At 42.7% G+C, this 24,653-nt stretch overlaps 1 protein-coding gene across 2 annotated transcripts in view; it reads right to left on the minus strand.

Annotated features, from left to right (window-relative positions):
• TNC (tenascin C) overlaps positions 1–24,201 on the minus strand; it is a 97,548-nt gene extending 73,347 nt beyond the window's left edge. The window contains exons 1-2 of one of the 2 annotated variants that reach the window (XM_031556162.1): positions 23,995–24,201; positions 20,106–20,248 (exon numbers count right to left, since the gene is read on the minus strand). The gene's annotated coding sequence lies outside the window, so the exon portion shown is untranslated. Of the gene's footprint in view, positions 1–9,117; positions 9,219–20,105; positions 20,249–23,994 lie in introns of those variants that run through there. The other variant, XM_019621394.2, reaches the window with a different exon arrangement.
• Between the last annotated feature and the right edge of the window lie 452 nt (positions 24,202–24,653).

The following is a 24,653-nucleotide window of genomic DNA, read 5'->3' on the forward strand; positions in this document are numbered from 1 at the left end:
TCTCTACGTGGGGCAGGGATTGGTGAGGTCACATCACAAACACAGACCCAAGGAGCAGAGGGAGGCCCCTTCTTGCCTTGCCTTTCCCCCAGCGTTTCCGGTAGGACCCCATACACCTCTGCTCATATCCTGCAGTTGGCTGCTTCTGGGACCAAAGGGAAACCTCAAAGCAGATGGGATTTAGCTTACTTACGTTTTCTGTAGTTAACTCAAATTTCATTAAAGACAGCTGTAATCCCAGACTTCTTCAAATGGGTTAGCTCAGTTCTTACGTAGCTTCTATATCTTTAGAAATCCAGGTTTTAGCTTTAATTTGAACCAAAAAGGAAAGATGGAGTGACTGTCAGGAACATCGAAGACCCAAACTCAACAAAAAATTGCAAGCTTGCAATTGAGCCCTGAACGTTATTAGTGTCCAGTTTACCAGTTTATGGTCAGATTTAAGATCATTGCTCTTTCAGAGCTAACAAAGACGTAACTTCTACAACAGAATAACCTACATCATTCCATATTGAAATAAAATTACTTGCAACCCATTTATATGGCAGAGCAACAATAGGAATCACTGTTTTTATTCTGAGAACAGTTCTTTCATCCAGATGCTTTTCGAGTGAAGAACTGTAGGACACTATTGTGCAAATATTCTTCCAAAACAAAGTTGATTCAATACACAAGTCTAATTCACAAAAGAATAGACATTTCTTTTCCTGCACTGGCAGTTCCAATCATTTAATAATACCCATGTATTCAGAACAATCAAGACAGAGCAGAAAAGTCTTGTTGCTGCATACGGGGGTAAATTCAATTATTTGGTTATGCCAAATGAATGGCAGTTGCTGTCTATGATAAGGAACACACAGAAGAACACAACCAAGGTGAAGATCAAACCAAGAAAAGAGTTCCTGCTGTAGATCTGTTTTCATCTGTTATCTCCAGAACAGCCCTGATTTTGCTAGAGTACATTCAGGTTTCTCTCATCTAAAATAAGTTTAAGGGCAAATATTTATATTATGAGAGTGTTTTCCTAATGTTATTAGTTTCAACCACATTTATTCTGGCAAAGGCAGCGACTCCCACAAGGTTGACTTATAAAATTGATGCCTGCAGAACAGAGAGAAGATGGATGCAGGACCTATGCAGCTATCAAATTCCAAATATTTTATTTCCTTTTAAAAGCTTTTTACAGACACTATTATGCAATGAGGATTACAAGTACTCATGTAGCAGCCAGTGCTTTGGTATCCCAAAATGATCATGTCCAAGATTGCTCGTTACAGTTAGGAAGTGATTCCATTTTACAAAGCCAACAACTTACTCCGTGTCATGAATTCCAGTCCATTATAGCTGCATTCAGCCCACATCCTCCCTCTGTAGTTTTCCACCACCTCAACACATTAATAGCCACACTGAGAAGTTTCTGTGTCTCACTACCTGTTGGTAACTGATTGAAAAGAAGTGTGGTGGGAAACCCAGAGTTCAATACATCAAGCATCTTGGATTTCCACTTGGCCTTTGGCCAAAGTGCAGAAGCACTTCTGGACTTTACACATATTTCTCTGATGGCATCATGACTCCCCTTTTTCCTTTCCTTTTTTTTTTTTTTTTTTCCTTTCCCCCCTCCTTCCCTTCTGTCTGCGTTACCGGTGTCTGTTCTCAATTTGCTGTGTAATGAAGTGACACAGGGTTTAGGAACGTCCCCTGGAACAAACCACCAAAGCCTCTCTGCCTCCTGTGACTGGCAGACTCGTGGCTCTGACTTCACAGCACCCGGGACTAACAAGCACAGAGCTACTGCAGCAGCCCTGGCAAGAATAAAGAAAGCAACCAGACTCCATGTGTCCGCCCAGCACTGGGGGGGAAGTGAGTGAGGACAGATTTTCCATTCTATAGCCAGAGGCCCATCTTACGGGAAATTTCAGTCAGTAAAAGCAAAATTTTACTGGAATGTTGCCTTCCTTCAGCTTGCATGGAATTTTTTATTATTATTAAATTTGGAGAAACAGGTGTGAAAAATTCATCTCTTTCCCCATGGGGCTTGTTCATAGACTGCAGCTTGCGTGGACTCTGTGAGATGCAGAAGGGCTTCTGTCTGGCAGCACTACCTGCAGACAAATACCTGTTTCCAATTAGCTGTGGCTGCTCCCCCCCTGCCCACCCCAAGGCAAGCCAGAAAGAAAGCATTTGGCAGTAACAACGGTATTGTCTGCTGAAACCAGCTGCCAAATAACTTCCTTTGCATTCAGAGTATCCCATGACGTAGCTGCAGAAGTGAGCTGGGGCATCTCGCTGCTCTGTGAGCAGCCACAATAAAATAAAATGCTCTCTGTAGGTAGAGGATGCTCAGCCACACCGAGAGATTGCCAAGATGTGGCAGAGACCCTTCTAAGATTGCTCTCCCTTTGGCTCAGGTAGCACAGAGGCTTCATGGAACAAGAACACACCTTCCCTATTTATGCCATCTCCCCACCCACGCTCCCAGACCTCAGGTTCTCAAGATAGAGTTGCAGAGTGAGTACTGATTCTCCTCCTGGAGCAAAGCCTCTGTGCTAATAACTTAAATGCAACATAATCCATGTCAACACTCACACACCAGTGGCTTGACAGGCACTGGTAACCAGACAAGAGCGTGGGCTGGTATAAGCAAGCTTACAGCCTCTGTGATGGAGGTGTCACAGACATACACTGAGTGAAGTTCATTAAGAAGCTCATGAGTACTACTAGGTATGCTCAGGCAACCAGACAATGACAGCAATAAAAATGGGGAGAAATACTCTGCTTTTATTCTGTGGGGCCCTCTGTTGTGAACTGAATATATGTAAAGACACGTTACAATTCAGGAAGGAAAGAACAATGGATTTTACTCCTTTCAGTGGCTGCTTCAGACAGCAGAGCCTGTTTCAGAGATTTGGGAGGTCATAGATCCAGAAAAAAAAAAAGAAAAAATGCAGAGAATAGAAAGCAATTTACATCTTTAGGCTAATCAACACTTGGGGAAGTTTTTAAAGATGATTTGGGAAGTGATCCTTAGCACCAGCACCTGTTCCAACAGTGGTAAAGATGAAGCAGTTAATCCTCAGTAAAATAGGAAAATACCTTTTTAACAGCTACTGGGAGATGAGAGCAAGCAGTTCAGTGACAAGGACAAAGAACATACAAAATGTTCTTAGTTTTTTCACTTAGCCCATGCTCTTTCCAGAAGCTGACTGCAAAGCACACTGTTGGTATAAGATCTACGCTGAAGGGAACAACAGACTGCAGACACTTTGCAAGTTTTTTCTCTGCTAAAAGCAGACCAAGGTCACCCTTACGTATTTTTCACTGAGAGACTTGCTCCTCCCCTTGCCCTTTTGTTTCTAACCCTGATGCTTACCTAGGTGCAATGCATTCACTTAAGAGAGAATGTATGAGATGTGCTCTGAAGAGGAGACTCGTCTTCTAAATAACAGTGTTTGAAAAACAAGGAGATAATTACAACAGTGTTCACCCAGACACAAGTGGATTCTGGATGCTGACAGACAGGCTCACTGGGGAGCATTAAGCAGAGTTGCTTGTTCCATAATCAGCCTTTTCAGAGGGAAGTTATGGAAAGGCTGGGCTGCTGTTTCCACCTGCCAACTCTCATTTTCCTGCACAGTCTGATGGAGTTGCTCATGTATCACATTTCTTATTCTGTTTTTTTAACCATTAAATTAAATCTTTCACCCCGCTAGAGAAGAATCTGATGAAAGGCAACTCTATTTCAGAGAGCTGATATATTCACAGTGCCATGGGACTGCCTGACCTCCAGGCTACTGTGGATTTAACGTGGGATGTGAACGTGCAAGCCTTCAAAAACACTGGAGTGGTTTAACTGTGGAGAAAGAGGCTGAGAGGAAGGATAGCACTCAAGAGCAAATCCTTATCCTAAAGGGTGTAAATCCAAAATAGCTTCTTAGAAACAAATGACATTACTCCAAACTTTAGCTGATGCAAGTGAACTCACCTCCTAAATGACAGAATGAAAGACTGGAGGAGGGGAAGTGGTGAATGTTTCAACGTGCTGTAAAAAGCCAACTGTAATAGACTATATTCCATCTGGAAGAAGAAAGCTTCTAAAAGTGGTTGAATGTAACACCAGAAATGCCTAAATGCAGCATACTATATGTTATCAGGAAACACTAGGAGAGACAAAATACATCAATAGAATTTTTTTCCTTGAGAAAGTGAATAATGTGGTCACTGAAAGGGTGGTTCAGGGAGCCTCGTGACGCAGGGACTGCAAATCTCCAATTCCTTCACAGGTTAATAGGTCTACTTGGGCAAAACATCAAAAACATGGACACTTGTACAAAGCTTTCACCAAAAGCCCTCATAGAAATTCGGCTTGGAAATGAGGCTGAGCACAGCATGAGACCTCGGAAGAGCTCTGAGACCTGTAGGGCATAATCTGAATGGTTTCCTCTCCCTGCTAAAGTAAAGCAGCATACGAAAGTTTATAAAAATAACTTTTTTTAATATTTCCATAAGTTAATCAGTGGAAGTTCCTGATCACAAACCCACCTCTAAGGTCAGTTATAACAACTGGGCAAACAGAAGAATTTCCATTCTCCAGGCAAGCAGTTATTAAGGTTGGGAAATGATACAAGCTTTGCCACACAAATCAGAGACCACATACACTGACCACCACCTCAGAAGGACACTTGGCTCTTCCTATGACTTTCCAGTCCCAAATGACCATATCATATCATGATATAACACATCTTTACCAGGTGTAGAGACCTACAGTCAAAAAGGCAATGCTAAAGAGGGAAAGCAGCCTTGGAAATCAGAACAGTCTTTCCTCTAAAATCCTTTCATTTCTCATACCCACAGCAGAAATGGCAGTAGAGGAGCCGGTCCCCAGCACCTTCTGCTCCCCAGCTGGGCACTGACAGTCCATACAGCTTAGCCTGAACTCAGGATGCCTCCAACTGCTCGTAAATATCTTTCCTCCTGCTCCATCAACTACCCCTGCATCGCATGCAGCTTTTAGAAATAGCTGCAAGAGTATCTCTTGAGTATCTCTGTTAAAAAACATGCGGCAGCTTAACTCATGCATACTTCCAGCACAGATAAACTGCAGTCTGTGCAAAGGGGCTGTTTTTGTCCAACTGTCCTTCTCTTTTTAGAATTGGTGCCTTACCCCTTCTAGGTAGGTTTTAAAGCCTCTGATATTTTTTGGACTGAAGCTTTCAAGCTGCTTCCTCCTGTGTAAGTTCCACTAGAGGAGTGCAGTGTATCCTTCTGCATCCCTTCGGTTCCCACCTTCCAGTTCAGAAACATCATTCACATGTTCTGATCTCCCACGTGAGGCTGCTTGGGTCTTTCCCACAACACCTTTCGATACACAAATCTTTTGTGAAGACTTCAGTACTTCCTTGATAAGTGTGCTTTATCCAAAGTCACTTACCATACATGCTGAAGAAAGCAGCTCTGCATTCTCCATCAACATGAAATCCTTCTTAACTTCAGATATTGACTGTTTGCTTCCAGAGCTAAGTTAGGTGTGACCTGAAACATTGCTTCCACCTTTGTAATACAATGCAATAGGAGGAACTGAGTTTAGCTTTCAGAGCCTACTGGAGACTGCAGTTACCTAAACTTTGTCGTGTTTTTCATAGACCTTAGCATTCATGCCCCCAGTCTGAACTTCCCTGGAAGTTATACTTACTAAGAATACAATTAGGTCTTTGTTTTGCTATCTAAGCATAGAGAATCATGGAATCACCAAGGTTGGAAAAGACCTCCAAGATAATCCAGTCCAACCACCCACCTGTCACCAATATCTCCCACTAAACCATGTCCCTGGGTATGACATCTAAATGTTTCAGCTGGCAATGAATGAGGATGGAAAGGACAGGTGGATTCTTTGCAAGTTCAGTGCAGCCTTTCACAGCAGCTAAAGAGCCCCAGAGTTATGGCATAAATGATATCCATATGTTCTGTAGGTGCAGCATTTTCCTCAACTTGTAACACAGAATAACAGAAATAGCACATTGTACTTTCTCTAATGACACAACACTGAAGTTTCAAATGTACGTACAAACATTGCTTTGGCTCCCATTCACATCATCTGCCAATACACACAACAGACTTTGCAGCAGATATATTGAATAATCTTCCATTCAGGTTTGCCTTCAATAGCAATAGGGATGGAAGAACCCTTTGAGTTGTTCTTATACCTTGAGAGCTCCAAAGTAGGAAAAATCCCGAATGCTTATTGCTCAATGTTGAGTTAAACAGCACCAAGAAAAGTGATGTCATCAAAGGCACCAATTCTGTTTCTTGGAGACATCTGGATGAAAAGGCAACGCGGGGGACTGATTTCATTTTGTAAGAATCCCAGCCATAAACAGATTAGCAAATTATTGTGACAGACAGTAAGCGTTTTGTGAGAATGTTTACCACGGAATTCCAAAGCCAGGATCCGGCCAAGAACATCATCTCAACCATCATAACGAATGACCAGAGACTTCCAGGAATCACATGCTGTTTGAGAAGGGTGCCGCAAGGCAGGCTGGAAGCGAGGAGATGACTGGGCAAAAGGTGAAGGGGGAAGGCATTCTTTCCCAAGTGATGCTGCAGGGATTAAGGTCGGAAGCCACAGCACAGTAAGCCAACGAGCTGAGCACATCTGGCTGTGTGGAGGTGTTAGCCAGAAGTCTGACAAATGGATTCACGCCTACAAAACGGGTCCCTAAAGTGTCAGGCTAGCACTAAAAGTGAAGAAAGATGTTTGACTGGACCTTTATCTACTTATGAATACTGTGGCACTTCCTCTCTTCTGTAAAGTAATCAGCATATTAGAACAGTACAGGGCAGGATGGAAATACTTGTCTGGATAGTCCCATAAAGGAGAAAGTGTGAGTATTCCATGATACAGATCTTGCTCTTTGTGGTGCAGAAAACCACAATATAAATTTTGAAAAAAGATCAGGCTACGTTTGAAAGTTGAACCTGAAAAAAAATCAACTGTGCTTTAGTGCAATTCTTCTCCTTTCCAATATCCTCTTCCTGAAAACCAGACTATATTTTGTGTGGTTACAGATAAGACACAAACAAGGACCAAATAATATAGATGATGTCACATGCAGAATCTGTGATGTAGCCACAAGCCAGATCACTCTGCACGCAGGAGGATGCTTCAGCCAAACCAAATTCTTCATCACTTTGGTATCAGAGATGAAGGGAGACTTTTGTTTGGAATGGATATCTTTGGTTAAAAAAAAAAAAAAAAAAAAAAAAACCTGCTTCAGCTTCCCAAAAAGAAGAGAAGGGAGAAGAGGGGAGAAGAGGCAAAATATGCACCAAAAAACCCTTGCCTTTCCCAACCTTCCAATAAGTTAAAGAATTATTTTTCCTAATGATGCACAGTAACTGTCAGACCCTGAACTTATAGGCATTTTCACACTCAACTGACTACGACCCTCTGGGCAGCCAACGTCATGAAATTTGGTTTGTCAGTGTCGTGCTCACTGGGACCAGAAGCACAGGGAAGAATGAAGCTGAGGGATGGAAGAGCCAGCACAGAAGAAACTCACTACTGCTCCATGCATCTGCCTTCAAGAACCAAAGAACTTCCTCTAGGAATTCAATACATCAATACCAATGAAGGAATAGTTCCTAGCTTGAAGGCACCTACAGGTTATAGGCACCTATAACCCTGCACAGATATCTACCTACCTGTCTGGAGTTTCAGAAGGGTATCTAAGGAGGATGCTTATATAAATTTCATGGGCTCCAGATCTGGCCTCATGAGTCTCAGGCACGTTTGCCCTTTTCATTCGGCCTTATTGATGCTGAGCAACAACACATTCCCCACCAATGATGGCTATGTTCATAAATATTTATAGCAACTGAATGAAAATGTATTTTGTTCCATCCACCCATCCACACTCAAGTGTGTTGGGGCGCCTAAACTGTTCTGCTGCCAAACACAGAGATCCTCACAAAATATAAAGCAATAGGGTTCAACTTTGCACAGAGTTCAGCTGGTTTTCATCAGCTACAGATCTGGTTTTGCACAGTTTACTTTTAGGCCCTTGTAATACCACCTGTTTCCTTGTTACAGTACCATACATCCACACTACCTGTTTCATCTTCCCTGGTAGATACAGTTTCCCACATTTTCCTTAAGAAGTGCAGAGCACCCCAAGCATTAGATTTGGCTTTTAAACCCAGGGCTCTGTTGGTTTTTTTCCCCCAGAGTTTATTTACAGACTGAAGGAAACTTTGGAATGAGGAGAAGGTTCCCTTCCAGCCCAAATCAATCTACGAAATTGCCTTTTGATGACAGTTTTGGCTTACTGCATTTAACCTCATTTATCCTGAACATAAATGAAATTTCAGCTCATTGGATTTCAGCTTGAAACGTGACCCTTAGTTCTAAAGAACACCAAGAGGAGGCCAGTCCTGGAACGCACTGAACTGAGCACCATTTGCTGCTTGTTTGCAGGGAGGAAAGCTTCACCCCAATATAAGCCATTCATTTTTATGCCTGTTTGTACTCCCAGCTTTCCCTCCTGCATTATGAAGTCATTCAGATGACAGTAACTCCTTGTTACTCCCTATAGTGATAAATTCAGCAGGTGAAAAGTCCTTCAGAGGAAAGCATGCTATAACTTCAGTTTATAATAAATTTTACACCTTTCAGGTTTGCTTTTGGATTCTTTGTTGCTTTTCCTTATTAACTCAAAAAAAAAAAATCATTTTAAGAGATATTAAATGTGATCAAAATTCAGAAGCATAAGGACAGCCTTGCAATAAATGCCCCAATTACCCCTGCCACAGCAACAAATCATTTAACAGTCTTTGTGCCCGAGTTTCCTCACCAGAATCCTGTGAGTCCTTTATTTCTTCCAATTTTCAGGGCAAGAACTGCCTGACTTTCTGGGCCCTCTGCACATAACATGATGGTTTAAAGCACTGCTTGCAGCAAGACAAGCACTGAATAAAACAACACAGCTGAAGACAAAATTTGACAGAGGACATTCAGCAGTTAACCCCCAAAAGGCTCAAAATAGAATGAAATTCAGTGTCAAAGCATCAACTACGTAAAACCCAACCACAAGCCTGGAATTTAATGACACGTTCACTTACGCTGTGGTCGGCAGGATTCTACTGACTGGACGCACAGCTCCAGCACATCCCAGCAACAGGTGCTTTTGAATGACTCCTCAATGCCCAGCTGCTGTGAAAAGATTTACAATGCACGCCAAGGTGGATTGAAGTGGGAGGAAGGAGGAGGGAACAAGCTGAATGATCTACTGCAGTATCTCCATCGCTTTCCTATCCCTATTTGGAGAGAATGGGAGTTTTCCACATATCTGCAACGCTGGCGAGGCTGTAGGGCTGAGGTTTACATCAGCAATCTGTGCTCCTTCCTGCTGCCAAACACGAGCTCTGCCCGGTGGGATGCAGGCTGCTGGAAGACCTGCTGAGTTTGTTATTCGCGCGGTAGTGTTTAAAACCACTGCAAAGAAACCCAGAGGATACAAAACAGAGCGACTCCCATCCTGCCAAGATGTGTAAACATGAACAAATATGGGCTCTGCATGGAGAGCATCAAAGTCAGGAAGCACTCAGCCCAGTGCAACACCCCATAGCTGTAAGGGGATGCTTCTCTACACCCGTTCGGACCTCACGGAGGATGAGGGAATCATTGCTTTGATGCCAGCTTGATACACAGCACTGCACAGAGACAAATGAAATGGACATGCAATTCTCTCAAACCCTATGGATGCCCACGCAGTGCTGCTGTCTGAGCTTGCACTCTCCAGATCCGTTCTTCACGTCTTCCAGCCCTGCTCTGATTTGCACGGAGATGCCAAGGGGTCAGATCTTAATTTCAAAGTAGGATAATCAATTTGATGCCTCGTCTATGGTATGAGGAAGGCCCTCCAGAAAAGCCTGAGCTTGGATTTGTATTTCAAAAGGATATGACATCCTATAGTCTGAGAATGTTGTGCTTCTGTTAAATAGTCTGAGTGTTCCAGGGAAGATTTCAGTGATACAGCACAGCTGATTTTGGTGAAGTCATGCTAAGTAACAAGCTGGCTGTATCTCATTAGTTTGTCATTTTTATCTATCCTTACTATTTCAAGAGATCTGCCCAGGGTTTCCTATATTGCACAGGATCTCCAGGCTATCCTGTGATGACACAATTATCTTTAATCGCAAACCCTCGAGAAAACAGTGTAAGAACATTACACACCAGTCTTCAGCAGCCTTCCTCTCCCCCCACTGAGGCTGAAAACAGCACGGAGATTCTTCTGTGAGGATCATCATTAGCAGAGCAGAGTTCTGTTTCTGTAACAAAACACATGAATCCGCACAGCGAGTCTTCCCACCAGCTGGGAACTGCTCCTCTGCAGAGCTCTTTTTAAGGGTTGAATAGCAGTTACTTTCTAAGGGAAAGGAAAAGCTTCTTTCCTTTAGTTCTCTCTAGAACAAAGTTACTTTTTCTTTTTATTACTATTATTACTTTTTAAATGATGCTAGGATGCTGCATGCTGCAGTTATATTCGGAAATCAGAACTAAATGCTCTGCAGAAGCCCAGACCCTTCTGATGGAAGACTGAAGCCCCCTGCAAGCCCAGAAGTCCTCAGTGGTCAGAGCAATCACTCTGACAACATTTTTCAAAGCCCGGTTAGAACTGGATCTCCTCCCATTTCATCCCAGAAACAGCAGTTACAGAGGCTTGGGTTTCCTTTTCCACTCAGTCTTCCACGAGTGAAGAAAGCTTTCCTCAGAGCATGGCAATGAAGGCACTTTGTGTGCTTATTGTGCTTCTCTAACTCACTGAGCTACAATGAATGATCTGTAAGAGTGCACGAAGCCTGCTTGCCTTCCTGACCCCAGCACCTTCCTCTACAGCCACTGCCACATTGCACCCCCCCTCCCCCCCCCCAAGGACATGCACTGTCACAGAACCGGTGTCACAAAGTCATCACTGAAAATGAATGGGATCCACATGCGAAAATCACTCTCTTAAATAAAAGAGCTGTAGAGGGAAGGCTTAAATATTCAGTAGGGCTCTCACTCTCAGAGGATATAGCTGCAAAATTTCAGCTGTGTTCTGCAGTATGTTGGTTGTCCTTCACTCACACTTCGTTACCTTGGCCAAGGCTCTAGGGTTAGGTCCACCAACAGACTCTGATGCTCACAAGCTGCTGACTTAAAAGTCCCATTTGATTACTGGAAATGACATCACGGAGGTGAAAATTAATTCCAGAGGATTTTCTTCTCTAATTGAAAGAGCTTTCTGTGTGAAGACCACGAGGAAAGCAGTATTTAGAATAGAAAGGGGAATGGGCTTCAAAGATGTTCTTCAGATGAAAGATACCAAATGAAAGTTTTCTTGGCTGATTAATACCACAGAGGACTTTACCAGGTGCTTGCTAGAGAAATGCTCAGAGATTTTAACCCTGACTGGAAAGACAAACAGGAGTCACAAAATGTACACCCAGAGATGAACAAGAAAAAGATATTCCCAAAAGCCAAAAGAAAGTTACAGCACCTCTGTGATACCCCAAATCCTGCCGTATCATTTTGGACTGCAGGCAAATTCATGTTGTATGCTGAATTCATCCATATTCAGAAAAACAACACACTGTAATTCAACTTCAAATTCATGGAGGGCAAATAAGTACTCAAAGTTCATCAACTTAAGAGTTTTGCTGAGTCAATGCCTATAGCATATGACTATACACCATGTAGTTAAAGGAGGGGTAGAGATACAAGAGCATCATATCTAATTGTAATCTAATTGAAATTATTGCTGGCAAAGGATAACTGTGCCAAAAATGCATCAATAAGAGGTTTTCATAATGTCTCATGGTGAAGGTCACTTTCATCTGATGCTAGTAGCTCTCTTACCATCACCTTGTGCCTGTGAACACCTCGTCATCATCTAAAGATGAACATTTGGTTCTTCTCACCCTATTTTTACATGCTAGCAGAAGTGAAATTATACAAACAAATCTCCTTCCTTGGACAGGAAGGGAATAAAACATTGCCATATAAACTGAAGGCTCCAAATAACATTAACGTGCTCATTGAGTTGCCTGCTCTGGAGGGAGAGCAAATGAAATTTATGATTTTATTAAAGCCTTCTTATGCCATCAGTTTGGTATGACCAAGCTGTATTTCAAATAAGAACCAGGACTTGAGTCTGCCTTGTATCTTACCCTCCCCAAATATATACACCCAGCTCACAACTGTGCTGCTTACAAAACAAGTTGTTCTGGAAGCAGTGGAACAGAATGAATTCTTATTGATTTGTGTCCTTTGCCTCTGAAATTTCCCCTTTGCCATCCCCTGCCACAATACTCCTACCAAGCCTAAGATATCGTGTTCTACTCCTATTTAAGACCTGTGCAGCCTGACTGACCAGTCGGTGTGTGTGTATTCACTCAACAGCTGGCTGCAACCAATTGTGGGGATAACAGCTGAATTTTCATGTCTGTGTAATGTCTGAATTGCCTGTATTTCTATCAGATTTGGTTCTTTTGCTCAGCATAGCTGTTAGATTCACAAACATGTAGAGCTTTTCTAACATCAGGGCTTCCGCTCCTCAAACATCCGACTGGAACCAGACAGGCTGAACAGATAAACTGACAAATATTTCAGTTATATAAGCCCCATTTCAAGAAAAAAAAAAAAGCTAAGAATAAAGTTTATGAGTTTATAAAAGACAAAAAAAAAAAAAGGGAAAAAAAAAGGAAAAAAGGAGGAGGTTTGGAATCATTTATCTTCTTGCTGTTTTTCAGCATAGTTGATCTGTTTTAGAGTTAAATCGAGCCCTACTATTTTTAGTCTTTGCCTCATAAAGCTATTTTAAACTGCATGAAACCAGGCTTTGCCTAGAACTTCTACAGGAAGGTAAAGAGCTCAACAGTGTTGTACAACTACACACAAAACCACCACTGCTCTCCTGAACAACATCTGAACCTTCAGATAAACTTAACGATCAAGCAAAGCTGCTCAGATAGGTCTGCACCGCCCAGCCAACTGTAAAGAGATCGTGTTCATCATCAAACATACACATGCACCTGGGCGAGGTATGCACACCAGGGAGAGAGAAGGTTTCTCCATTACTTCCCTTTCTAAATGGGAAGAGCACAGAGAGGAATGCTGCAGAGAGGTTGGAAGTGAGATGCTGACCATTCTGAACAGAGGAAGAGTTGGGGCCTCCAGCCTTGAGGGACAAAGAGTCCACAAGAGCTCTATAAACTAATTGGTTACTTTCTCTTGTTCTGTACTAATGGTTTAAAGGGCACAAGCAACTGAACTGTACATCTCCTCCACCTGCAACACATGCAGGCAGACAGCAAGCCAGCAAATTACATCTGTGACAGCACAGCACTAAACCCAAGCTATTACATGTTTCTCAGCAGCATCTGGGATGCTAATGCCATTTTAACACAGAGCTGCTGTACATCTGACCAGCTGAGAGCTCATGCGATGCAATGTGCAATTGTCTGCTCCTGCCTGTATAGCCAATGTAAGGCTTACCTTAATCCAGTTTAGAAGCAGATGAGCTGAAACTGCAAGAACATGCACAGATGAATGTTCTTAGGAGGATTTAGAGCAAAAAATTTAAAAAAAAAAGAGAGAGAATAAACTTTAATGGAGTAGTTAATGCCTGCAGACAAATCTTCAGCTAGTTTGCTCACTGTTCTGCCCAGCAGCACAGCAGTAACAATCCCCTTTTCTCTACACTGCAGCTGTAGGATAGGTCACACTGCAAAACTACTTTCAGTAAATCCTTATGAAAGCACCAAGCCCTAGCTACACTAAACTTTGTTTTTTCCCTTTACACAGCAAATTCCACCCCCCTACAGATCCATGACCCAATTCAGTCTCAAAGCATCCAGCAGAAGCACAAAGAAAAAAAACCAATGAGCAATCTGGAACGATGACACTATCTCTCACACAGGACTTAAGCCACTTCATCCTTGATGTGTTATTGTTACTCCCGACAGCTCTCTGCATGTGATTTGTGGCACGCGGCAATGACACGGGCTGTGATTGTTGCTCATGTTGTAGCAACAATTTAAATTCCTGTTAAGAGAGATCAAGGCAACACGACATTTGCAGAGAGCAGGATTAAGTTGCTTTTGTGCGATGCTCCAGAAGGCTTAGGAGTTCTTGACAACTGTTTGGAAAAGAACTACTTTTTTCTCCTTAAGAACAAATTCTTAAGGAAGAAAGTGTGTTATCTACTTGTACAAAACCAGTAGGGCAGAAACACTGCTGACATTACAGAATTCACAATGAAGGACAGTAATGGGAAGCAGATGCAAACATTTTATGGCTCAGGAGGACAATCCAGACCAACAAGATGGGTACATGTGGCTGGGAACTTCTAAAAATATTTGTCTGACTTGACTTGTTTGCTGATGGAGCTGTCAAAATCTCCAATAATTAGATAGTGGTGGCAATGTCTGGGTGTTGTGATTTCATGGAGACAACTGCTCTGGATAGTGGAGCATCAACTGAATTGCTGCATTCCCTTCTATTAAAAGAGTTTCTAATTCCAAATGTTCCTCAGCTTGTTGCATAGCACATTTAGTTCTTGATTTGGAAGACAGAGCAGTATCTGGATTAAAAGCTGCTCTCACCATATTTTATCATTCCCTTACCTGCACTTCCCACTCACCTGAGAGCTTCTGAGAGGAGTGTGTGTAGACTCAGTGCTCCTTGAGAAAATAGACAGCTTATTGCCTTCACTAAAGACACAAAACACAGAAAAACTAAGGCCTAGATATGTTTAAAGGAGATGAAAGTGGGATGTTGTCACCATTTGGGCATCGTCAGCAGTTTTCAAAAGGCCACTTTGTAGTCCTTGACACTTTCTCCCATAACATTCTCTTGGTATTTAAAGCCCTGTTTCCTCACTTGTCCAGAAGTATAATCATTTTAATAGGACTAAACAACATTTTTCCCTAAATCTAAATAGGGCCCACCTGAAATACACTCTTTTCCCTATACCTCCTGCAAACCAAATTAACTGGCATCCTCAACATCACAGAACCTCTCCTTCCTCAAGCTGACCTCCGCACAAGTGATGCTGGTGACTGTCATTTGTATTCAAAAGCACAGCAGGAAAACACGACAAGTCTCTTCCACAGAGCAGTTCAGTTTGCAGAGATAGGGAAAGCAGTTTGTCTCAAAAATGAAAAAAGGAAAGGTTTAAAACAACCTCACCTAACTCATGCACTGAGAAAGGCCGTAACCATGGGCCACGTTACGACTGAGAGGAACAATCCATATGAAGTCAGTTCATAAAAAAGAATTGAGTGGCTGGTGAATAAAGAGAGGGAGGGCAGTAACTCTGCAGCTCAGCCTTAAAGGCGTTTCAAAAGAAAAAAATGCAGGTGTGCTCTTTATATCAAGCAGCAATTGAAGTGAATTCACATATTTAAAAGCAAAAATTCTCTTAAATGGAATACAATTGCATTTGCTGAAGGAGTTTTCCACTCACGAGGTCATCAGCACAGATAATCCATCTTTACTACAAGTAAAAGTCGCAGTTCAAACCGCTGAGAAGAAATAAGAGTAAGATTATGACAGATTAAACTCCAGTGAAAGACATAAAACTTCACATCTTCCTTGTAGGGTCAGTTTTGCTGATCCAGCTGATGACACTGCTGAGGCTGTAACTATCAGCTTCAATAACGTATCATGGCCACTGCCTCAGTCATGGCCCAATGTCCCCTCAGTGCCCATAAGTGAAAGATCATAGAGGAAAATTGTTACCTTTCAGGTAATGGTCAGCTGTTACAAGAACAAACCGTGCAAAAAAGAAGGGCTGAGAAACAGCATCAGACTGATAGAAAATACGTCTCAAATTTGTCCAGCACATCCTGAATTTTCTACTGGCTTCCTCTTATTTCCTACCTACATCCCTACTTGAAACGAAAAGTTCTTCTAAGAGCTGAGTGTAAATCAGGCATACTTTACATAAGAATTAATCTATTCCTGCAGCAATGATATAATAACAATTAGTAAGACTAACTGTCAGCATAATCAGCTCCTTCAAAGATTTGGGGTGAGCAAACGAGATGCTTCACAGTCCTCAGAGCCAAAACAGATATCCAGGCAGAGAGGAGCACAGTGACTCTTGGTCAGCCTTCCTAACATCTCCAGCAGGATTATTTCATCCAGTAATGTCACGATCTCTATATCCACAGTTCCTCTACCAAAACTGCTGCATAAAGCACTGGGACAGAACAAATTTCCTTATTTCCAAATAAGACTGTACCAACAAAATGAACTGTAGCACCTCGGAGAATCAAAGCATTTTTAGCGTTCAGCAACACACTGAACACCATTCCCTGACTGCCATGAAGCCATTGATGAACCCTGCAGAAAAGATCTTTCCGTTGAACTGTTTTTCCCCCTGCGAAGCAAGAACCCTTGTGAGAAAGCACGTCCAGAGCTCTGTGCCAGACCACCTACCGACCTGTTTAACGTGTGCCAAGAGCCGCAGGATGCCAAGTGGGCCAGTGGGTTTCTCTGCCCAGATGAACTGCTTGTATCCCAGCAAGGGCAACCAGTTCAACCACGAGACAAAGGAGCGTTTCTTTTCTCCTGCTTTCCTGTTCCACTTTTGTGTCTGCCTGCGAGCCTGTTGTTAAAAGCAAATGATTAATTGGGCACTGGGGAGCTGTTGGTATTTTATTTTTTTTTAAACCAGTGGATTTCTCAGCTCAGATACTGAACGCTTTAAAATTTTTTATTTTTTATTATTTTTTGCCTTGGAATTGTATGTTAACAGAAATGCATGTGCTTCAGTAAAGATTTACCGGAATTTGCACTTGACACAGCAGACAAAAAGGTGGTGAGCTCTTGTAATGTGTTAATGAGGCATCAGTCAAGTCCTGCTCCCTAACAGTAGCAAAAATTTGATAAAATTGTTCTCACTGCTCTACAGAAGTGACAAAAATGCATAAATGACAGTAGCAGGAGTGCAGGGCAGCTTACACCACCAATAGGCTGCTGTAGCAACTGAAAGAACCACCAAAATCTGAGATGTCTGGACATGATGTAGGAGAGGAGGGCACAAGAAGCACCACATGAAGGCTCCTTACCAGAGCTGTGTGCTGCTAAAGCTAACCAATGTGCAGGTCAGCCATGCCTCCCTGTTTTCCTTTCCCCATATCCTGGTGTAGGGAAGATTTAAACCCAAAGTCTGTGTGTGCATTTCATGAACAACTTTTTACTGAGCTCTTCTTCAAGTCTGTCTTACTTCATAAGCTACAAGCACTTTGGGATAGAAAGAGAGGCTTCTTGCACACACATATGTGGGAATGATGTTGGAATTCATCATCACCAGGGGTAACAGAGCCTTTTCAAATGTCACTCTAAGCCAGAAACAGTAAAGAACAACCAAAAGCACAGAAGTGAAGTTCTCTGCCTACAGAAATCAATGAGAATTTTGTCCTTGACTTCAGTGGAGCCAGGCTTTCATCCAGTCTATTTGTACTTTAGGTTTCCCGTGGTGAATAAATAGAAATGAAAAGCCAAAGTCCTGGCACCAGTCTTATGAGTCAGGCAATCAAGTATGTGCAGTATGCACTCCTTCAGCAGTGTCAGGCTTTTAGGACCTCGGGTCTAGATATATAGCCATGTGAAACTGTAAAGCTAGACAACATGACTTCTTTAGCAGGAGCAACAACCTCCTGCGTGTTTTCTTTTACAGATGGGAAGTCAGCAGGGTTATCAGCCTCAAAGAAGCTGTGCAGATACAGAGCTGCTGCTGCGATGCATACAGGGCTGTTTGGTATGCTGGCTGAAGAGTGGGTATGAAAAGAACACTGTCAGAGCTTGTGAAAAGCTATGATGTAAACACAACAGTCCACAAAACAAGATTTTACCATTTTATAGCCAGAGACAGCATTTGGTCCCAGTGACAAATTTTCTCTACAGTGTAGATGAAAGATTCTGTCCTTTGTAGACACATACAAGACCAGTGTGTTGAAAACAGTACAGACCATTTCCATTCTGCAACTGTTAATAATCATCATGCTTTAAAAACACGTGTTTGTCACGACACAATTACTAATGACATTCATTAACTCTCAGTCATTTGATGCTACATTGTGATTTACTATTAGGAACATCTGACAAAAAGAAAAATCAAAGAAGTGGAGGCTGTTAGAAAATACCTTCTTCTGAAATCTTTTTCTAGTGTTCCTTATGTTGTTAGCTCTGTCCTTTATCTGACAACATACTGGAGAACTTACAGCATTCCCATTTTCCATAAACATCTGTATTTTCTTATTTTAAACTTGCTCACAGCATGATTCCAATCTATATATATACTTGCACACATGTACCAAACATCTCATCTTTGCACAAAGTCATTGGTCAATTTGTAAAACGCCTGGAATAAGTTAAAAATTGTAATCAATGAGTAGGGCTAGATGTTTCTAGGATCTGCAGATCCAGGAACATACTTCTACTCTTGCCTTTTATGGCTTATATCTTCTCATATGCAAAAAGCCCCATCCATCAGCTTTGTAAGAAGGGTCAAAGAGGCACCACAGAATAGGTTATACTGGCATCCAACAGTTCTGCTGGAATTTTTTTTTATTTTTTTATTTTTTTTCTGTAGAATCATAGAATGGGTCGGAAGGACAAAAAGCCCATCCAGACCCAACTTCAGCCATGGGCAGGGACAGCCCCCCACCTCAGGCTGAATCCAGGGCCATCTAAGGCCTTGGGCACATCCAGGGATGGACACCCACAGCTTTGGGCAGCAGTGTGGGGCCTCACCAATCTCTGAGTGAAGAATTTTTTCCTGAGATCTAATCTAAACTTACTCTCTTTTAGTTTAGAGCCGTTACCCTTTGTCCTAACCTATACTCCTTGATAAAGAGACATTCCCAATCCTTCCTGCAGGCCTCCTTTAAACATTGGAAGCTTGGTTTCTTTGGTGTTTTTCTGTCACCTCCCCAAACACAGACAATTTGGAGATCTGTTCTTTGCAAAACTGCACACCTGTGGGACACAACTGTGCCACCTTGGAGCCACTATATCCAATGCCCACCCTGCACCGAGTGCAGCACACATGTGCATCACTCAGCACAGCTTGCAAATACCAGGGAAGGCTGGAGGGACCTTTCCTGGACACCTTTCCTGGCTGCCACCTGGAAATTCCATGTTCTCTGTAACAAGCAACATTATGTGCTGCTTTTACAGCTCCTGGGGCAGATGAGTCAAATCCTGGAGTGGTTCTGTTGTGGGTCACCCCCACCTTTTTCCATAGGGAAGCTGGATCTGCAATTGTTCATAGTCCCTTGTTGTGGTTTCTTAGCAGCATTCCTGAACCATGAACTTGTTGATTCTTCCACACTGCAGCAGAAGAGCCAGTCTAAGTGTCTAGAATCCCCCCTCAACAGGGACAGACAGAGTTCAGCTGGTTTGCATGGAGCTTGAACTCCAGAGAATGGCTAAAGCTCAAAACTGTTGCTGATACTATCACAGCAAGATGCTAACTGCACATTTTCATATAAAGACATCATGACTTACGAGCTTTCTGCACACAATTCCAACAGCTGCTTTTCTGACTTCGTTGATAATAGATACCCTGTAATGAGATATATGGGTGCCTGTGCCCTTTTCCTTCCCTCAGACTCCTTTTAATATCCATTTAATCATGTTTACTGCTTTTTACTTCAATCCAAATGATGATTTCATGCAGTTCAGCTGGCTGCAGCATGACTTTTTCAATAAAAGATATTCCTCAACCAGCCTAAAGGGCTGAACACCACCGAACAGCCACTGAACAGCATGGAACCTGGACAGCTTGGGCACAGAAGACCCCCAGCCAGGCAATAAGCTCATCTTTTCCTTCAAGACATCACATGTGCATAATCTTAAACACTCTCCAAAACTCCAACTCGGGTCTTTATTTCCTTAGGCTGCCTTGATAACTTTAACACTGCAATTGTTTGTTTTGCGATTGCTACGGTGATTACCTAGGCAGGTAATGGATTCAGATGATTAATTTCAGAACGATTAGCCCAAGGTAATGTTAGATTCCTGTCTCAAATTAGTGTTTTTAAATTGTGCTCACCGAGCTTCCAGCTGTGTTGTACCTCCAGCACTTCTCTCGGGTCTCCTGGGCTTCAAGAGGAGCAGTGGATGCCAAATCCTTGGGCAGAGCCAGCTGTTCTGAGGTATCACATCTCCTTCAGCCTTTGGTAAGGTGTTAGGAGGCTAAGAAAGCACAAAAAGTATCTTGGTAAAACATGCTAGTTGGTAATCAGTAAAATTGACACGTTAATCCTAAATGAATGTGTCCAGGTGTGAAAGACCTGGAACCTGCACTGAATCAGGATCCTAAGAGCATCATTTAAACTGATTTGCTGCACAATCCTCATTTCAGCCTTTACCCTATTCAATAAAACATACAAATATATGCATTCAGAAGCAGATTTCAGTCTATTTTAGGTTTCTCTACCATTGGAGTCCCCCACAGTTCCCATTATGAAATATCCTGCTTCTCCAGCATGAGTCCTCTAAGGGCTCAAGGGACCTGCCCCCATCTTTCCTCACTGACACCGCTGCTCACACTTCATTCTTCATCCTCCTAGTGATAAGACAAGGGAGAATGGTTTTAAACCAAGACAGAGGAGGTTTAGGTTGGATATTAGGAGGAAGTTTTTCACACAGAGGGTGGTGAGGCACTGGAACAGGTTGCCCAAGGAGGCTGTGGATGCCCCAGCCCTGCAGGCATTCAAGGTCAGGCTGGATGTGGCTCTGGGCAGCCTGGGCTGCTGGTTGGCGACCTGCACACAGTATGGGGTTGGAACTGGATGAGCACTGTGGTCCTTTTCAACCCAGGCCATTCTGTGATCCTCACTCATGTGCAGCATTTTGCTCTTTCTCTGGTGTGTTTGAACAGGGACACCACCAGCTTCTGTCCATCGTAGACAGTCCTGGCCTCCTGCTACCAAGCCCCACCACCTCCTCCCAGCACACACTTAAATTAATTCAATTCTAAACGGGAAGTTTGTGCTTTTCTTTTTCACCGCTTTTAACATGAATCTGAATCTCTGCTACACATCCATTATCTATTAATGCAAATACCCACGAAGCTTCCAAGTTAGCGTGGTGAGACACCATCCATGCTGCAGATTAGAGACGAGCAGTAACCCAGATTTGAGGCAAATGTGGCATTTGCTGGAGCTTGCAGCCTCAGTTCCATGGGAGCACGGACACCCTGCTGTGACGCAAGGGAAATTAGGACATGTAAGTTCCTGCGTGCCTGCAGACACCTTACAACATCCCATCCCAAATGGTGATGAGTAACGCAGCGCACGTCTCCCACACGGAGCGAGCGCGGCCAGATCTCACCCCGCAGCCGTGAGTCAGCAACCAGGGATGTCCCCAGCTGCAGCACAGGCAGCTCACGCTACCACGAGTTTGACTACTATTTAAGGTCATTCCTCAGCTTCTGCATGGCCCTCAGCCAAATCATACTTGCAGGGCTTCAACCAACTCCTCCTGGGTGAAATTACGCCCTCCAACACTGCACACAGTCACTTCCTCCACATTCCCTGGTGCTCCAAGCTGAGTTCGCCTCTTCCTCCTCCTCGGTCCTGCAGCAGCCTGAGCCACTTCACTCCTAGACATGCAGCTGGAGTAGAGCCCTCTGGGCCATCAAAGTCAGGGAAATCACTCACAAATGCAGCTGGGGCTTCAGTCAGCCCACAAATGGGGAGCGTTGGGTCTCGTTACGAGTTTTTGTTCAGCATTTAAACAATTGTTTTCATGTGAGTGAGCATCCTGTACTAAGTTTGTGGCACCCTGTTTTTGGAATAGCGCAGTCTCTGGTGCCTTCATAAATTCAGGCAGGATTTATGAGTAAGCCTACCTGGGCAAATATGCTAGCTCTGACCCAGATGCACACAACCTAGTGTCTGCATCAAGGTCACATAAGAATACTTCACTTTACAGCAAAAGACCTAAAGCAAACCTTTCGCACCCTTTTACAAGGGTTGAAATAGCTGGAATTTTAATGTCGGCCTCCATCATGTCCCTCTTGTTAAGCACAGTTTGCCATCTATTTAGTGATATCTCAATTGCCAACAAAATTACAGTGCAAAAAAATAAAAATATAAGTAGTACTTAAAGGATAAAACTAGGAAATGTAGAAAGTTTTAGCTGAAAAAGATTAAGAGCACAAGACATAGCTTTATTTACCAATTTATCGCTCTTCCACCTTACATAGAGGCTCCACTTTTGAAATTAATAGTTTAGAGATAAAGGTACTAAAGATACATATTCAGCATTCTCCCCCCATCAGCAGTTCTTTGTGATTTCCTCTCATACCACCTTCTCTCATTTGGAAAATTGCAGTGGCAATCCTACCTTACATGGACGCCACAAAGCCAAATGCTTTCAAGATCTGGAGATACTGCTTTGAGATTGTAAGACCCGATTTCTCAGCAGGCTGAGAAATATGACTTTAAATTCCACTTCTACTTTATTTATACTCTTTCAATTTCATCTACATCAACACTTTGTTTACCCCTAGTCTGTTCATGTCTCTAGCTACAACTGAGGTGAAAACATTCACATTTGGAATGAAAGACTTCAAAGTAAAAAGTAAATAAGGACAGGTTCTTGATCCCATGCCCAGTCAATCTGAGATTATTGAGAAATGCAAACATTCCAATTATCAAAACCACAGAAGAGGTCTCTCATAAGGATTTGCAGGACGAAGCCAGTATGTAGAAAAGCAATCACTGAATTGGATATTAAAAATGGCTAGAACAGAGATGAGGCCTGAAAACAATCCTGTGTTTAATTATGAACTGGAAAGAGATTCTCATCTCCAGAAGGCACCAACACAGGTGAATTCAGTCTCACAGAAAACCCAGAACACAACAGATAGTGCTGTGTTTTTCAACCCAAAGTTGACAGCCAACCCATTACAGAGAAGGAGACTTACAGACATACCCTGCTCCATCAGATTCAAATCAAGGATGGAAACCTTTGAGTCAAAGCTCCCACTGCAGTCAGTAATTACCAGCTGCCCACCTCCCAGCTCTCTTTGGAGCCAGCCAGACAGGGAATGCTATGGAGGTAACCAGGTGGAACAGGGACACTCTCACCCAACCTTTTTCCCAAGCAGGCTGAAGCAATCTCCAAGTTCATCTGCTGGATCAGACACACGAGATAAGAAACAGGAACATCTACAGAGTGAAAAACGACTACAGCATAGCCATGAAGCAGTTGCTGGCTTCAGTAGTGTTGTCAGGGATGAACGCATGAGCAGAAGTTTAACCACTGGTGATCGCAGTAGCAAATTTAAGTTGCAAAGCTTTGGTGTAAACCAAGGCAAGTTAGCAGGGAGCTGGGTGAGAACAAAGAATGACTGCAGTGCCTATGAGATGGATTTACAGCAGCTTAGAGGAGCAGCAGGAGACTCATCTAATTGTCCTGCAGCTAATTGTTATCTCCCATCCCACACCTGGAAATGTAAAATCAAGTCCTCTTGGATGTACAAAATCAGCTTTTTCAGGATTGCACAATTAGATGTGTTAAAAGTAGGATTATTCCTTTACTCTTATAACAGTATAAATTTCTGAGTCGTATATGTCCATTAGATATAATTAATTCTTGCTTCACATAAAAGCACAAGCATGAAAAGTGCATCCTAAATGTCATTCAGTGCAGAACAGGTAGAAATGGAACAGAAATTTCTCCTATCTTAAAGCCCCTTCTTTTATGTTGCTCCTCAGACTAGAAAAGAGAAATGAATTGTTATGCTTTTGGTCTTGGTGCCCCCTCACAGACAAGGAAAGCAATGAGCAAATCTGGTGCATGGATATGCAAACTGGATTTTTTATTTATTCTATTTAGTAATATGTAGATTCATTTGTAAATCAATACTGTTCTGCAGCTTCCTCTTACATGCTACTCAAACATCAAATGCAGAAAATTAAATAACTTACCAGGAAGAGGAGATCCTCTTCAACATAGAAGCTCATTGATTGCTGGGTTCATCGTGTTTTCTTTTTGCCCTGACGCATGACAAGTATGCTGAGAGCACACAGATGCACTGCATGTGTACTTCAGAAACAAAGCCAAGATACCATTGTCTTAAATTTGAATCAAAAAGAGCTGGACTTTCTCTTACCCCAACCAGCTCTACATTCACCAACCCTGTTTAAATCTAAAAGAAGTTGCACAGATCATGGTTGCTTTCACAGAGGAATAAAAAAACAAGAGCAAAGACTAGATTGGGCACTTCCCCTTGGGTCACCCACCAGTCTTGGTTTTATTGGGAAAGAAGCATTACATTTTAAGCAGCTGATTGACTCACAGCCTGCAACCCATCTCACTCCAGCCCTGCTGCTGCCAGAGGAGCACACAGAGCTCCAAGGCTGAGGCATATGATATTGGCTTCAGTAGTGAGATGTGCTGTACCAACTCGTTAGCAGTGTGAAGAGCTACAGTCTGCAGATCGTATAATAGGGCTCCATCACATCTCTTGAGGGTTGCTGAGAGCTAGCTGGGTTTCTTCTAAACTCCTTGATTTGAAAGGCTGACAAAGAAAAGCTGGTGTATTCTGAGGGAAAAAAAAAAAGCAGCTCTGAAAAAGAGAACAAGT

The sequence above is a fragment of the Meleagris gallopavo genome, chromosome 19 (assembly GCF_000146605.3).
Source record: "Meleagris gallopavo isolate NT-WF06-2002-E0010 breed Aviagen turkey brand Nicholas breeding stock chromosome 19, Turkey_5.1, whole genome shotgun sequence".
NCBI lineage: Eukaryota > Metazoa > Chordata > Aves > Galliformes > Phasianidae > Meleagris > Meleagris gallopavo.